Genomic DNA, 16,983 nt, shown 5'->3' on the forward strand with positions numbered 1-16,983 from the left:
ATGATATAACAGAAATCCAAGTCAGGCAGGGATCTTTGGTGCACTTCTGGATTTAGGTGCATGCCCAGTTACAAGAGCAGCACAAAAATAACCAAGCAAGATGTTTATATGGTATCTGGAGCAGGAATAGGAGGATGAAAATAAGATAATACCTTCACAGAAGCAAACAGCATGGTTTCATCTGCTCTGCTGTGTACAATATTTACCATTCTGCAAGAAGAGAGAATTTCCAGCTGATATTGCTAGCAACAGCAGACATGCTTTGGGGCGTATGTTCCCTTCACCATCTCTGATGAAGAAACAGCAAATTCCAAAGGTTAGAAGCAATGATGTTGTTGGAAGCAATGCAGGGCTGTAACAACCTAAACTCCTCCAACTGCTGGTTCCACCCTCTCTTCTGACCCATAGATACATGATTCATCCCTACACTACAGAACAGCGCCCAAAAATATGCAGGCACATATTTCCAAATCACCTCATGGCAATACTGAAAATTAATTCTGCAGCAGACTCTGATCCACAGCTATACAGTCCCAATGGTTGATTACAAAGGAGGAGCAGGAGCATGTGGCTTTGACAGGAGCTGGGGATAGACGACCCTTTCAACACAGCAGAGTTACAGATTGGCTTGAACAGATCATGAAACTGCATTCTTCAATTACAGTGCGTCTGAAGAACAATGTCCCTATTGAGATCAGGGCTTTTTGCAGACTGTCGAGCTAAGAATTTGAGCTTCCAGGCTCTCCTTGTGCCTTATTTCTGTGAGTCTCCCTGGAAGACCATGACAGAGAGGTCAGGGATGGAGTGTATGTTTTCTGAAACATTCACCCACTCGCAACTGGACACTGATGTCCTTTATTCATTGAGAATTCACTCCAACAGTCTCAAGAATGCCTGTTCCATTTTCAACCATATAGGGTGACAACATTTTAGGTAAGAGTTCATTATACATGTTATTTCTACTTGAAGTTCTGATGACAATGATTTTATAGATTTTTTGAGAAGAAGGTTATTTAAATTTAGATATTTTAGAAGGGGAATTTGTGGTAATGTTATTTTGGAAGTTTAATCTTATTCCAGTGTAAATTAAAAAGGCTTAATTATTTTCTTTGTAGATTTCAGCATAATGTGCTGTAACATTATCCACAGGCGTGTACAGCTGTTGAAGTCCTTCTTTCTTAGCAATAAGTTTATATGATGATATGAGCATCCCATACTCAGTTAAAATTTATTTCACAAGAGGAGTAACCCCCTCCTAAGAGGTTTTTTTGTCTTGGTAAATTGGGTGTTGTGACTGTTTCTAAAAAATGATGCACTATTATCTGAAAGTTCAAATAAATGCTAGAGAATATTGCTTTTATCTAGAGGATTGCTAGCTTTCTGGCAGAAAGTGTGTTGATCTGTGGGGTTTTTTGCACATGTTAATTCCATGTGATAGGTTATCTTTCTGTATTTATTTCAGAGTCTAGCAGTCTAATGATGACGGAACACTAGTGGTATCTATGAAATTCTTGATAAAATTAAAATATTAGTTTAGAGTTCAGGTGTATCATAAGAACAGCATAGTTTCGGTTACATGACTATCTAAAAAGGTCTAGTTTAAGTGGATTATGGAAAGAGTTACATGATGGAGTGAGTGCTGCTGTCAATCAGTTCATCCCCCAGTCTGTGTTGATATTGAGGATTTCCCCGACCCAGGTTCAGAACCTTGCACTTGTCCTTGTTGAACTTCATCAGGTTTTCATGGGTCCACTCCTCAAGCCTTTCAAGGTCCCTCTGGATGGCAGCCCTTCCCTCCGGAGTGCCAGCCACACCACACAGCTTGGTGTCATCGGCAAACTGGCTGAGGGTGTGCTCGATCCCACTATCTATGTAGCTAGCAAAGATATTAAATCGTACTGCTCCCAGTACAGACCCATGATACACAGCATTCATTACTGTTTTTCACTTGTATGTTGAGCCATTGACAATAACCCTTTGGATGTGGCCAACCAGTCAGCTCCTTATCAATCTCACAATCCATCCATCACATGCATAACTCCGATTTAGAGGTAAGAATGTTGTGGGGACCGTATCAAAGGCCTTATGTAGTCTACGTAGAGGACACCTGTAGGAGTCTGTGTAGATGGTATGCCTTGTCCACTGGCACAGTCACTCCATCATAGAAGACCATTAGATTAGTTAGGACTTCTACAAACCAGGATGGGTCTATGAATTTTTGTGTTTCTTTAGTGAGGATATCAAAATTATATGTGATAGACTGTCCTACTTCTTAATGAAGTTTGAGGAGCAGGCAAGAAGTTTTCATGGTGTGGGCGTGAGAGAAGATTGTAGGGGTCTCAAACAAAAGGGCTTTGCTGATTTTAGTATGTTTACTCTGTTTTAATTTACTTTCCTCCATGTTTTAAAAGTTGCCAAAAAGAAAAAAATCGAGTGTTATAAAATTAAAAACTATTACATAAGCACAAGGAGAATTCAGTTACTATATTCCACACAGCATCAGTTAAATGAGAGTTGCTGGTTTAAAACTTGAAATTCAACAACTGATTGTACTTAGAATAATTATGACAGGAGGGATAAAAGCACACTTTTAACATGAAGACAACAGCCTTTCAGTTTTCCAGTTCCTGCTCAAAAGCCAAACAATATGAAAGCTTTTCAGTTTAAAGAATCATATGAATAACTTAGCATAAAAAACTTAGGGTATTTTTCTCTATTATCACTGGAAGAAACAAATTCCCTCTTTTAACTGATTTTTTTTTGTTGGAAAATCAAACTGTGGCAGGTATCTGGCAGGGCAAATTTTCACTGAAAACAAGTACAGTCACAAAATTTTAAGCAACTTAAGACTTTCAATCAACAACATATGGGACTGATTGGAGGCATCACAATCTATCTTATAATACATGAGCAAGTGACCTTTCAATTAATTTAAAAAGGTTAAGCTTCGAAACCAACAAAGATTTTTAAAATTATAAATTGTGCAATTAGACTGGGTAACACATCACCAAAGTGGATTGTTAAAGCTGAATTTAGGTAAGATTCAGAAAAAAATTTCTTCTTCTCATTCCAGTAACAAGGCTACTCAACACTCAAAATTAATTATAATGCCCTTTGTTTTTAAGTGAGTGGTAGAAAGATTCAGGACTTGAGCCTTTAAGGATGGGATCTAATACTTACCATATTTTATACCTGATTTTCTGTGTAATAATTATGACTGATTACGGTCAGAAATAGATTACAGGATAAAAGGGACGTGTCATCTCACCCCTTACAGTAATTGTCCTGTAGAATAATTCTGTGGTGTAAAGTACTGTTCAAGATAAATAAGGGCAGTAGAATACAAATGTACGCAGTGTCTGTCCCTGAAATTTGATGAAAGTTTCTGGTAAGGAACCAGAATTGCTAGCTTCACTTAGATGCACTCGACTTGCTCTGGGAGCAGCTGCACTTATCTAGCTTATTTAAGGAGAGCTTTAGTTATTACTTCATATTACATCTTATTTGCCTTGAGAGTTTAGTATTCTTACAAATAGTAGGAGCTTGTACATAATATTAATCTTCTATATAAAAAAAAAAAAATCCAAGTGATACATATTTTGTGAAATTTCTTGCAGAATTTGTCTAATGCTGCAGTGCCATTGTCACAACAGCTGGTGAAAGGTGGCTCACTGTGGTTATGGTTTGTCTGTAGAAATTATGATTAAATTAGAAATGGATATCTAGAAGTTAATTAAAGTCTTTGAAAAAAACACCTATTTCCTGTCTTGAATCAAGACAGGAAATGTAATATGTAACATGGGATTTTTTCACTTATGTTCAAAAAGTGTACAAACATATCAGCACTGAAGATATAATTATGTATTTTGCTATTTTATTTGTTAAGTGGAAAAAAATATAAATCTTGAAATTGTATTTGTTTAATTTTTCTAATCTGACTCAAGATAAGGGCACACTGGAGCAGCTACACACTTAAGGCACTGCAGCCTGTGGATAAATCCATGATGAATGAGGTTCAGGGGGAGGACCTCATAGCAATGTTAAACCCTATTGCCTGGTCCAAAGCAACTAAGGGTGGAGATTGTAATGGATATGCCTTTAAACTGTTGTAACCCAAAATATGGATTGCATTTTGTAGGAAGAACTACAGCAGCAGCTGCTCAAATTAATGGAGGATGAGCCTTACAAGAAGCAGTTCAAGCGCAGTAGTGACTTGACCTGAACTGGATTTGGTGCCCAATAACTCCATGCAATATACCACCTCTCCTGTCACTACCATAACAGATGGAGCCCAAAGTTAGGGACTAAATTAACCCAATGGATAGTTTGTGGATATTTATGGACATTTTACAGAGGTGCTTCATTGACTAAGAGAATAATATTTGTGTATCATAAGTGTGGGAATAGTATCACAAAGCATGGGAAGCAGCACAGTGGTTAATGAGCATCTGTCGCATAGTGTGGCATCTGAGCATGATGTAAATTTTATGGAATAAGGGAGAGAAAATGAATTGAGTTTTGCTCAGATAGACTTAATTTTCTTCACAGTAGCTTGTAAGGGGCTATAGTTTGGATTTGTGCTGAAAAGAGTGCTGATAACACAGGGATGTTTTAGTCAATGCTGAGCAGTGCTTGCACAGTGCCAAGGCCTTTGCTGCTCCTCACACTCCTCCAACAGTGAGTGGGCTGGGGGTGCACAAGAAGTTGGCAGGGCACACAGCCCGGACAGCTAACCCCAACTGACTGAAGGGATATTCCACACCATATGACACTGCTAAACAATAAAAGCTGGGAGAAGAAGGAGGAATGGGGGGACATTCGAAGTGATGGTGTTTGTCTTCCCAAGTCACCATTACGAGTGAAGGAACCCTGTTTTCCTGGACATGGCTGAGCACCTGCCTGCCAATAAGAAGTAGTGAAGGAATTCCTTATCTTGCTTTGCTTGCATGTGCAGCTTTCACTTTACCTATTAAGCTGTCTTTATCTCAACCCGAGTTTTCTCACTCGTGAAAATGAGTGAGTGGCTGGGTGGTACTTTGCTGCCGGACGGGGTTAAACCATGACACTACACCAGAGCATTATTTCCCACTCTCTTTCTTGGCTTTGAGAGCAACAGTGGCTTCAAGTTGTGCAGCTGTTGTGGTAAAAAATGCATGAAATTTCATCTTCAAGCTTTGGTTCATTAATGCTTTAAAAATAATGGACTGAAGCTTTAACTTTGCATTATGAAATGACTGAGGATTATTAAAGATGCTTAAGCACAGGCCAGTTGCATGAATTGGAGCCTGTGTGTGTGTTCCATGATTCCTTTTCAAGCACAATTAGTCATGGGTGATCCATCCCTGAGGTGAGAAATACTTTGTAGGCATTTCTCAAGGAAAGGTTCAAAACTTGTTAAGAAGATGGAGGAACACTTCAACATTGAGCTACCTCACATAAAAATACTCAGATCACATCAAGAAATCAGAATACATTGAAGAATGTTGATTTGGACTAAGAGATTCTTTTTTAATTTATTTTCATATTTTACTGACAGAACTTCAAAGAACAGCTCAGAGATTAATGTTTTTTCTGAAGAGAAACATAACTATTACAGAATTGGAAAAATCCAGTAAAACATTTTTTATCAGCTCCACCCAAAATCTAATTCCTTCCCCAAGGAGATTTACTCTTTACACTCACACATAGTCATGCCCAATATGATTTCTATCCGTTGTGGCCTCTGTAATATTAATAACAACTGTAATTACATTGTGCCTTTTGACCCCAGTTTAACATAACACATTTGAGTTCATGTACTAAGTAAAATGTTTAATAATGAGCGTGCTGAAGGAGGAGCAGGTGTGCTCAATATCTCACCTCCAAATGCTTGCCCTATGGCTGATTTCCTCTTACACACCCATTTATTATAAAGCTGATGGAACTTGCTGCTCCTGCCTCTCTGAGCTTCTTAAGTAGCACCTCCGGCATTAGTTTTATTAAAAAAATAAAATCAAATGTGAAAGAAATAGGGCAGGTGGATGGTCATAAGGACTTGGTGCTATTTAGGTTACACAGCTCCTTAGGTATGTCCTTACATTTAATGATGAGCATTTGGTACCTGCAACTATATAATCACATTAGCTCCTGTCTTTACTTGGTTTAACAGCTAAAGCTTAAATCATGATGGATTGACAAAAGAACGATTTCCCCTTCCAACTAAATACAAAAGATAGGGATCCAGGTTTCCTTTTTTTTCTAAAGGTTTTTAAGACTGTTTTACTCCTGAACCTGCAAGGGCTAGTCAAGGGATTTCATGTAATAATCTGAGAAATGTACTTGATACAAAACTTGTGTCATTCTGTGCAGAAAGATAAAGCACACATCACTTCCTTTTTAGCAGAAAAGAACTATTCAGCATAAAATAAATCTGAATTCTCATTCTGCATCTCTGATGTTCAAAATAATGAAAACAAAGCCCTTGAAAAGTTACTAAAATGCAATGGAAGCAGGCGTTTATTATGCACAACTGACATCTTGATGAGAATTCTTAGAAGTTGCTACCACTTGTATGTTTGCAACACACCGGGAGCTTTCCCAATGCTGACCTATGTTTTGAGGCCAGAAATGACTGCTACCCATGCTACCTCTGACTTCCAACACAATACAGACTGGAGAATATTGCTTGGTAATACCTCAATAAAGCTTATAACTCCTGGTTGAGATAGAGCAGATGTCCTTTAGAAAGTCATCTAGTCTTTCTTTGAAGACCTTAAGTGATGAGGAATGTATGAAATGGCTAGAAAATTAACCACTGTAAAAAGTTATTTTTATATAAAATTTCATGTTAATTCAAGATAATAAATTATATGTTGTCTGTTGGGATGAAGAGCCTTCTTCACTCAAAAACCATCTTACAAAGGCGGCACTTGTACACCATGAGCAAGCCACCTCTTATCCCTCCCCTGGATACACTAAAGAAATCAAACTTCTTTATCCTCTGGCTGAAAACATGTTTTTCCTGAACATGACTGGATCATATAACTTGTCAGGCTTTTCTAATATCCTTATGCACAGACACCAGAACTGACAGTAATGATCTCATTAATGCCGAGAAGAGCCACAGTACTACTGTTTTATAATTTTCCTTGATTCTACTTCAAAAGTTCCCATGAGTTCTTTCCACACTAATAGTGCTGGAAATGGGTGCTCAGTTGGTTGACTACTGTGACCCTGTATCATCTTCATTGTTACTGATTGATAAAATTGAATCTCATCTTATAAATATGACCCATTTCCTTGTAGTTGAATATATTAAAATGTGAGATGTTAAGTACTATTCATAATGAATCTCAGATCACTCTGTAGAACTGTCCCACTTTTAGCATTATTTACTGTTCCCCAGATTTTTCTTCAGCTGCTAGTTGTCTATTTTGTTCAATTTACCATCAATGTCCCATTAGTTACCCCTCAGACTATACCATGACCCATCTGTTCTCATCAAAAGGAAGTTATATTCATCTTGGTCCTTTTTCTTTCTTAAGTTCATCCATTACTTCTATTAATATTCCTTTGTGCAATCTGAAGTCTTTCTTCATTCACACCGGGAAGCCAGTCTCCAGTGCTAAGACTGGCAAAGGCAGTGATTGCAATGGGTGAAAATCTGTTTTGTTTATTTTTAACCTGCTTTTTTTCCCTCTGCAGCTGTTCTAACTGATTTGGGAATGACCTGCAAGCAAGCACCTCCTATCCCTATCCATCATAACTTCGCCCTTCCTTTATTCTGTCTCATCAAGCCCACTAAAACATTTTTCAAAGGATCTGTCTTTTTATTTCCAGTATTTTCCACATGGCAGTGCAGTAACAAGACTGGCACAAGACCCAATGCAGGGATGAAACTTGCCCAAAACCCAACTAAGCCATTTTCACAGCCCGAAGCTTAGCCAAAAATGGATTGTGAATTCCCTCTTGTTATTCCATTGTATGCTCAGTTTACTGCAGCCCCTGTATCAGGAAAAGTCTTTTCCCCCACAAGGGAAAATGGCATAGACTAAGAAAGATGCTGCTTTGTACAACACAATGGGAGTACTTGGAGATGTTCTATTTCTGTCTGTAGGGTAACACTCTTTGTTCTAGGCAAGCAATGTATCCTCTTACTAGAAGTTAGCCACAAATAGATCTTTAAACATTGCACATGGGCTACTGACAAATATTTAACCATGTGTTGACACATTGCAGCATCTTGCTCATATGCCAATGCTCACATACTTGGCTGAGCTAATGCTCTGACACTGCACCCGAACTAGATGCATCCTTGCCTCTCCTCATCAGCTTTGCTCACAGCATACCTCAGACTGCACAAAAACAGTTGGGGGATCTTTTTCTTTTACACTAGGAGTTAAAAGATGCACCTGAGAGAATAATGACCTGTATGCAAATTCTTTTTCTGCCTGGTTTTGAGCAAAGATTTTTATTCTAAATTACAACAGATATTTGTAGGAGTCACCTTCTATATAGCTTTTTTAAATTGTCTTTTTAAGGAGCTGATGATCACATCCTCATTCCCAGGAGAATGTTTACCTCTTGGTTTTAGCAAGAAATCTCCCTCATATTCTGATGGCACTGCCCTTCCAGGCAGCAAAGCATCCATAGCATGTGGAAGGGGCCAGAAGCGAGCAGCAGCAAAAGATAAAGCTCAAGCCTAGGAGTCTGAATTGGAAGAATTAATCCAGATATCTGGTCTCTGCTGCAAGGGATGCTGATACATGTTATCTGATGGCTTTATCATGTAAACTGCAGGAACAAGGATGCAAAGCAGTAATTTTGGAAAGACTGATCTGTCCTCTCTAGCAGTTGTAGGTGTCTTCCCTCAAAATAACTAGAGGGGATAAAAATGCTTGCCTAAAACCCTTACTTGGGGTATTCAAGCACTGAAAAGGAAAAAAATGTTACCACTCTGTGCTAATTTCTCTTCCTTAGCAGCAAAGTAACCTTCATTCAGTGTGCAGAATTTCTATTGCTGTTTTTTGTTGGTTTAGCTTTAAAGTAATTCAGAGCTTTGGATACTGTTCTGGGGCCTCAGGATGCTTAGAAGGTAAGCCTTATAACATCGAAATGGTGGGGGGCACCTAAATCCTGTGCTGACTCCAACCTCAACTAAAGCAGGACAAAAGGGTCAAGACGGGGTAGTGGATCTGCCACAAACTGGGGATAATTATGATTATGAAGGAGGAGTCCCTCCAGATGGGATGCATTAAGGGAGGATGATGTAAGGATGAGACTGAAACAAATTTTTTTCCCAAAGAAGGAGTTGAGACACAGAGGGAAAAAAAAATTTCTAATTGTGAGAAATCTTTAAAAGTCACAAAGGCATAGTAAGGCCCTAGGTAAGACTATCTCTCATGATCATTTATTCTGAGTTGCAGAATGATTCCTGACAAAAAAAAAAAAAATTTTTCCTCAGTCTGAGGTGGTCCAGGGGTCAAAGTCTCTCCTGTCTCTGTAGTCCTTAAATGGTTCTTACCGCTTGTTCTCTCTTCAATCTTTTTGTTTATCCCTAACGAAGCCGTCTGGCCCAATTTTCACAAAGCTGCTCAATACCTTGCTCGGTAGGGCCTCAGACTCCCTTATTCATGTCAAGTTTTTTAGTCAGACACCATTTATAGGGTTTTTTTATCTTGTAAAAGCTACAGGAGCTTGGAAACAATAATTGTTTTGGTTTTTTTTTTTTTTTTTTTTGCTATTGTAATAAAAATAGCAGACCACAACAATAAAACCACTCTTCTACATTAATTAAATTAAAGCAAAACAGTAATACCCTGATTCAAACATGGGAAAAGGGAGAATTTAAATCTAGGGTTGAAAATGCCTGAGTCTAGAAAATCTGATCTGGACTGAGTTAATCCTTTGTGCTGGGGAACCAGAACGTTTTTCAAAACATCTCCAGCTTTGAACAAGAAGCGTATCTGAATTTCCTAGATTTTTACATTCTCAAAATGGTGTCTGGCATTTTAACCTTAAGCCAGAAATGGGTTTAGTAGACCTCGGAGTGCATCAGGTTTCTCTGTCACAGCGGTTTCCTATCAAACCTCCCCCTTCCCGAAACAAAATTCCCATCACTCTTGTCTCCACCGACTGCACTTGTAGTGGTAAATAAAACCTCTTGGGGCTGCTCTGCTGGCCCTAAGGACAAATGATACGGAAAGGCCTATACAGCTTAATTCTCTTACCCCTTCTTCAAACTACCTATGGAGAGTGTTTCCTGGCCTAGGCTGGCTCCTGGATTGTCCCCATGATAGCACTAATTGGCTGAGACCAAAACTGTGCCAAAAATTTCATAGTACAAATGGTTGCATTCATACTGTGCTCAGGACCATGTGCTGACCTTGTTTAATTTTTTAGTTTAGCTGTAATTATTGTGGCCACATCCAATTCTCCATAGGTTGCTCATTGACTTTAAGTAAGGTTGCTTTTATATACTCAGCCTTGGATGTGAAGTTACCTGAAGTACAATCCTGCAGTTTGTCTTGGAAAAAAAAAAAAAAAACACAAACCACAAACAAACAAACAAAACAAACCCCTTGCCTGAGTATGTAACTTTTTTTTTTTTTTTTCTGATCTTCTTGTCTTTTCCTTTTAACATTTTAAAATTTAGATACTGGAAATCAGTTGAAAAGAATAGCCCAACCATTCTAAAAACAATCCATTAATAAAAATAATAAATTACAAGTGCAAGATAAGGAATGCATAGTTTTGAAAACATGAAAAAAATTAATACCTATTATATGACGCATGTTAACAAACAAACCTAAAGACGCATATTTAGTCACTGATTAGTCTTTGACCACTCCAAAGTGAGTCACTATAAGTTCTGTTGGTTAAAAAATTGTTTAAATTATCTCATAGGAATATAACAATGAAATAAGAACTACTTTCTGTCTCACTAAAAATTATTTTTAGGGAAGTGATTGTTATCAGATGCTGAAAATGCCCTTTCATCCTCATCCCCAGAATTGGCTTCAACAGTGATATGACAACTGCTAAATAGGGAGGTGGACAACCCCAGGTGGATAGAGGTCAGCTTGTATCATGAAAGAGTCGATTTGATATGCCTAAAATTGCTATGACTTTGTTTTTACAGATATCTAGGGTATTTTCCCCCAGCCTACAAGCAAAATCTTGCAGCACAGAGTCCCATATGTAATGACTTCTTCTGTTTAAACAAACATTGCCAAGGGCTTCTTTTTCCTTTTTATTTTTATTATCTTCTTGTTATTACAGCTCCATCCCTGGTATTTCCAAAAAGAAAAAAAATTGGTAACTACCTCACCGATATGGATGATGTGATTTGAACTCCTAAAAGGTTTGGAGAAAGTTGATTTTTCATACTGTGGAGCCATTAAGTAATTGGTAGGCTACATTATAAGAAACAGCAGAAGAGATGCTGATACTACTGCTTCTCCCTGCTGTGCAAAGCATGGTGGCTGGGAGTGTGTGTGGAGTCTCATTCTAGAGAGCAGTACCTTGCTCAGCATTTATTTTGGGAGTGTCATTTTTTCTGGAATGATAACATAGCCCTTATTTTTAAAGACCTTTCCACAGTCAGATGTGCCTGCTCTAGAGAAACAGGTGATTTTCTTTCACCTACAGCTCTTTTTCACTTCAGTAGTAAACAAGCATCCATCAAAACTGTAACCTGCATTTTGCCAGCACAGCAGCCCAACGGTCAGGGCAGGTGATGAGCGCTCAGGGGGGATCTGGACCCTTGCCTGTGGTCTCTAACCCAAAGGGGAGGTGATGGAGAGAGGGCAAGAGACTTTCCTATCCTGAGGCACATCGTACTTTAACTGTTCTGCGTCAGGGTGAAGGCTGAAAGTCCTCCTCAAACCCATGTCCCTCAATTCCCAGGCACTGCTTTAATTATAATTAGACTATCTGGCTCTGCAAATCTGCTTTGGGAATCCTTTGCAGTCACCTTTGCAGAGACCATGTCAGATCACCTCTGCTACACTAGGTGCTAGAAAATGCTTCTTGGCTTCTCCATCTATGAAGCACAGATCTGAAGTGACATGGTTACGGAATATTTCTGTTGCACTGTGCCCTTGAAATAAAGACCCAAAATTCACTAGAATACAACAGATGAAATGAGCAAGTATTAGCCATTAAATAAATGCTGCTTTGAAGAATGAAAATGCTGCAGAACACCAGTAAGAACTTTGACTGTCATGTGTAAATGCAGAGTTACCTACATGGTTATTAAAAGCCAGGCCATATTTTCCATCCGTTTTTACTTGTGAGGTCTCCTTGAAATGAATTATAAGACTTGGGAAGCTAGGCAGCTTTTCTCTAGGTAATATAAAACTATAGCAGCTGATACTGGTAAAATAGGTTATATGGAGCCTTAGAATTGACTGCTTGATTTGTCCAGTATTTATTGCCTGAGTAATGTACAGAAACAGTAAAACAGAAAAGCACAACTTTCCATCTGTGCTGCATTATGCCATACATAAGAACTATTTTTCTTTTGAAATGGTGGTAGCCCCGTAGGCTTTCTTGCTTTGATATCTTATGCTACCACACATGATATGATAGAGTATAAACAGACTGACTATAAATCTGAATCTTTACAGTTTTGAAAGCTGAAACATTCCAGCACTCACTTCCCACCAAACAGGCCTCTTAAAGTGTAGCCTGGGTCAGGTGTTTGTATTTTTTTAAGTGGAGACAAAACATTGTTGCATCGGAAACCTGAAGCCAGCTAGGAAAATTAAAAAAACCAACCAACCAACCAACCGAAAAAAAAAAAAAAAACAAAACCAAAAAACTAACAAAAAAACAAACCCAAGAAAACAAAAAAAGTGTCCACATCTGGTGTGTAAGATACACAGCTCAAAAACTCATTGGAACATAAGGGTGTGCTGTTTTAAACAGACAACTTTCAAACATTAATTTCATTCATTAATTATTCCCTAAAACTCTACTCATAAGTTTGCACAGATTAAATGTCACCAAAATGTGAGCCTGAGTGACACTTGAGGAACACTATCCTCCTTTATCTCTACCCATTTGTAACCAGAGAGAGACAGCAGGTTAAAACAGATGGGCTGGTAGCCTTAAAAGGGATCAAAGTTATCATTTAGCAGGAGGGCTCTGTTTATTTTTTTTTCTATTCTGTGCCTTTATTTTTTTTTTAAGAATATAAGTTAGAATTCTTATAACTAACTTTCTGAAACACAGTGGATTTTGTGAATTAAACAGCTTTCATTATCTCAATATTTTATTCAGTTTTTCTAATATGAACCTTATATAAGTCGATATGAGTATGAAATTGTAAGCACTTTCTGGTGTTGACCAGCGACGGCAGTGAGGAGGATGGGAGGATGAGTGCTGGATATTCTGAACAAAAGTTTTCTATACATATAGATAGGAATCTATCACTGGTGGCAAAAAAATATGTGTATAGAGTTTAAATTAAAGAATTGGAAAAAAAAAAAAAAAAAAGAACCCATAGTGTGAAACTTTTTCATCAGAATCAAATACAGCAGCAATAAATCACATTGGTAAGGAGAGGGCAAGGGGTGGTGAAATGCAGATGCTTTGTCCACAGTACTCTGTCATTTCCTTGAGATGTTTTAAATCCTCTTATTGGAGGAGAGAGAGGAAGGACAGTTGAGGAGGCTCGCAGGTCCAGGGGGACCGGGGCGGTGGGGAGGAGGAGGGTCGCTGGTCTTGGCCGTGGCAGGGAGCCATGAGCTGGCGGCTGAGGGGCAGCACCGCGTGATTTCCAACCACCTGTACAGGAGCCCCTGGTGCTGGTAGAGCCCGGGTCAACTGGTCCCCCAGCATCGAGCTGCTGGCATGTGTGCAACAGCCCAGGTGCACGCACACAGGCACAAGCTTACAAACACAAAACTTCACGTTATTACATTACCAAGAATCCAGGTGCTCAGGAGGAGAAATCCTAAGAGAACCCACGAGCAATGCTTAGAGAAACTACTGCATATTTTTAGACATACAAGTTCTGAAAATGTTAAAACTTTAGGGGAAAAAAAAAAAGTGCTCTTGTGTCTCCTGTCCATTCCTCAAAGAAATAACTGGAAAAAATATGTTCTGTTTTAGTTATTTGTTCATCAGAATTATATTCATCTCTTCCCTGAAGAACCACATTGTGTATAATTTCCAATACAAAGGAAGCACTGCTAGGTGTGTTTATGAAACAAAGTACAAATTCTTCTCCTTGGAACAACAAGTATATCTGTATTACAAATGGAGTTGTCCTGTGCTCTAGAGTATTTATACATATGTATACATACATATTACAACTATTTATAAAAGGGGAAAAAAAAAGTTGAAAGTAGAAAGCTTCAATATTGCTGACTTATAAACAAAAAAGAAGATTCTGACTTTGAGATCAGAAAAACTTCAAATTGAAGTTATTAAAGAAAACCATTTCCAGGAGAAAAATAGGAAAACAAAAATGACATCTCTATGTATATAGTCATTATAATGCAGCCCAGGGGGATTACAGATACATATAGTGTATACTGTAGGTTTAGTGGAGTTACAGTTGCTTAATATTAAAGATTTTAAATTAAATTATTTCAAATCATACAAGTTAAAAAGATGTTTTAAATGACTGAAGTACAACAGCTGTGTAATTTTAGATTTCTCGCTAAAAAAAAAACCTTTCAGTGTTCATTTAATAAAAACGAGACCTTTTTTTTTTTTTTTTTTTTTTTGCTAAATTCCATTATTTGCTGCCAGGCCTTGAGTCAGGGGAAAAGTAATCTGTTCCCTCTTTCCCCAAGTTTCTCTCAGACACCACTTCTCAATTTTCCTGGTATCATTCTTGAAAGTGGCTGTATCAGGCCAGATCTTTGTCTTGAGTTCAAACTAACCAACCATTCTCTAAAACACTGACCCAGCCCCAATTTTACAATCATTTTGTTACTAAAAAGCTAGAGCAAAACATCAATTAAATGCAGGTATCCTCCAACCCAACAACCTTCTTTTCCCCAGCAGTGCTTCATGGTTTCCTTTGATCTGGAGTGAAGAACAGAGCCCTGTGCACACCTCTTCATGGAGACAGGCTTCATCCTTCAAAGGAACATTTGTAGCTTCTTTGTAAAAAGAAAAAAAATTATTTTTCTGAGTCAGATAGGCTCTGTCAAGTGTTTTCATGACCCGTGGTGTCAAAAGGGAGATGCCTGTCTTTTCTCCATTGCTTGCAGATGATTTAGTCGTGGGAGGAGGGAAATCTCCAGACTTGAATAATGCTGTTGTTTTGTTTGCCTCGTCTGCTATAGTTGTGCATGGCTAGTTGGATTTCTTTCAATGCACGTGTCTACACTGACCGCTTGGGTGCTCCAGAAATGGCCAGGACCCCTCCTGCCTCAGCAAGGCTGTGTGTACAGCTGGAGCCTGTCCGCAGGAGCAGGCAGGACCAGCCTGGCCAGCGGGACTGTGCCGGCTGGGATCCTGTCAGGCGTGGTGAGACAGACCATCCTTGGCAAACATCCCCAGGAGATGTATGTGGAGGGCACAGGACTCAGTGCTTGCCAGTCCCTCCAACGCCACCCTACAGAGGGGTCTAGACCAAACACTGCTCAGCTTTAGTAGCAGCTATCATGGAAGTGAAGAGGACAATGACTGAAAACTCTTAACAACCAGGAGAAGCATGCTGCTTCCTATGTCCATTCACTGCTGACACCAAACTTTACAGCTTGGGTGGATGTAATTCAGGTAGACGTTGCCATTATCTGACGAAACACACTAAAACACCCCAAAGCCAAGCAGTATCATAACTATATGCTAAGGTTAATCTTTTCCACAGAAATCCTGAACATGCCTTTTTGTCTTTGTTATTTGAAACTTGCTGCAGCTGTTACACATGACACATCACTGGAAGGACCCTCTAACTTTACTCATCAGTCTTTAGTACTACATCCTTGTCAGAAACAGAATTTTTCCCCTCAAATTTCTCTTGCCCTGCAGTTTCCTTAGCTGGGATCATGAGGGCATCATGGGCCTGATAGTCTATAGGGATAGGTATCGGTTGTTTAGCCTGATTCTAATCATCTCATAATAAATTTTCTAATGAAATATCTCCACTATGACAGATCTTTTTTAAATCAATATTCTCTTAAAACACAGAAATCATTTGCGAGACATGAACAGTACTAGCTGGGAGTCAGTAATCCTCTTCTCTAGAACCACAAAGTAAGCTTTCACATCACATCTAAACCAGTAATAACTACCTAACATGTGCTTGGTTCAAGATATTACTGAAAAGAATATAAATAATGTAAAATATAATGTGATATAGAAGAAACAGATACACTTCTTATTTTGATTCTAAACTGATAATTCAAATTGCAAGTTATTCAGAGAATGATAACTCAAATTAATAAACAGTTAGGAATCAATTAGTAATCAATGCAGTACCGTCAGCATAAAAAGGGGTGGCATAATAATAGTTTACATATTTTGCATTCATGAAGTATACATATGCTGTACCCATTAAAGTCGACTTAAGTTACTTAACATTCAATTGTGCATTTTGTGGAGTGAGTCAATAGAGTGACTCACTAGCCCACTACAGTGCCATATGGGAAACTTTCCCTCTCCTGAGCAGATGGAGATTAAGCATGTCACAGACAAAATGTGTTTTGTCTCTGGAGAAAGGATATTGGCTGCTTTGTTCTTAGACTTTTCGACATGCCAAGCCTTCTGCTCACATTGGGAGTCCTACATTTTGGGGTCTCATGGATATTTCAACATGTCTCTGAAATGCTGAGCTGCAGAGGACAGACAAAACCAGGCTATCCAGAAGCCTACAAGTAAAATATGAGTATCGTTGTGCAATCCATGATTTAACTGGTGGGAGAAATCAGAAGAAAACATCACCTTTGCCATCCTTTTAACACATAATCCTCTCTGAGGGAGGCAAGTGTTTTCCATTTCCCTTTGGAAGATTAAGATGGAGGGTGATTTAGATGGAGTTAT

This window comes from Tyto alba, unplaced genomic scaffold, assembly GCF_018691265.1.
Source record: "Tyto alba isolate M040663 unplaced genomic scaffold, T.alba_DEE_v4.0 Super-Scaffold_40, whole genome shotgun sequence".
Classification (NCBI taxonomy): Eukaryota; Metazoa; Chordata; class Aves; order Strigiformes; family Tytonidae; genus Tyto; species Tyto alba.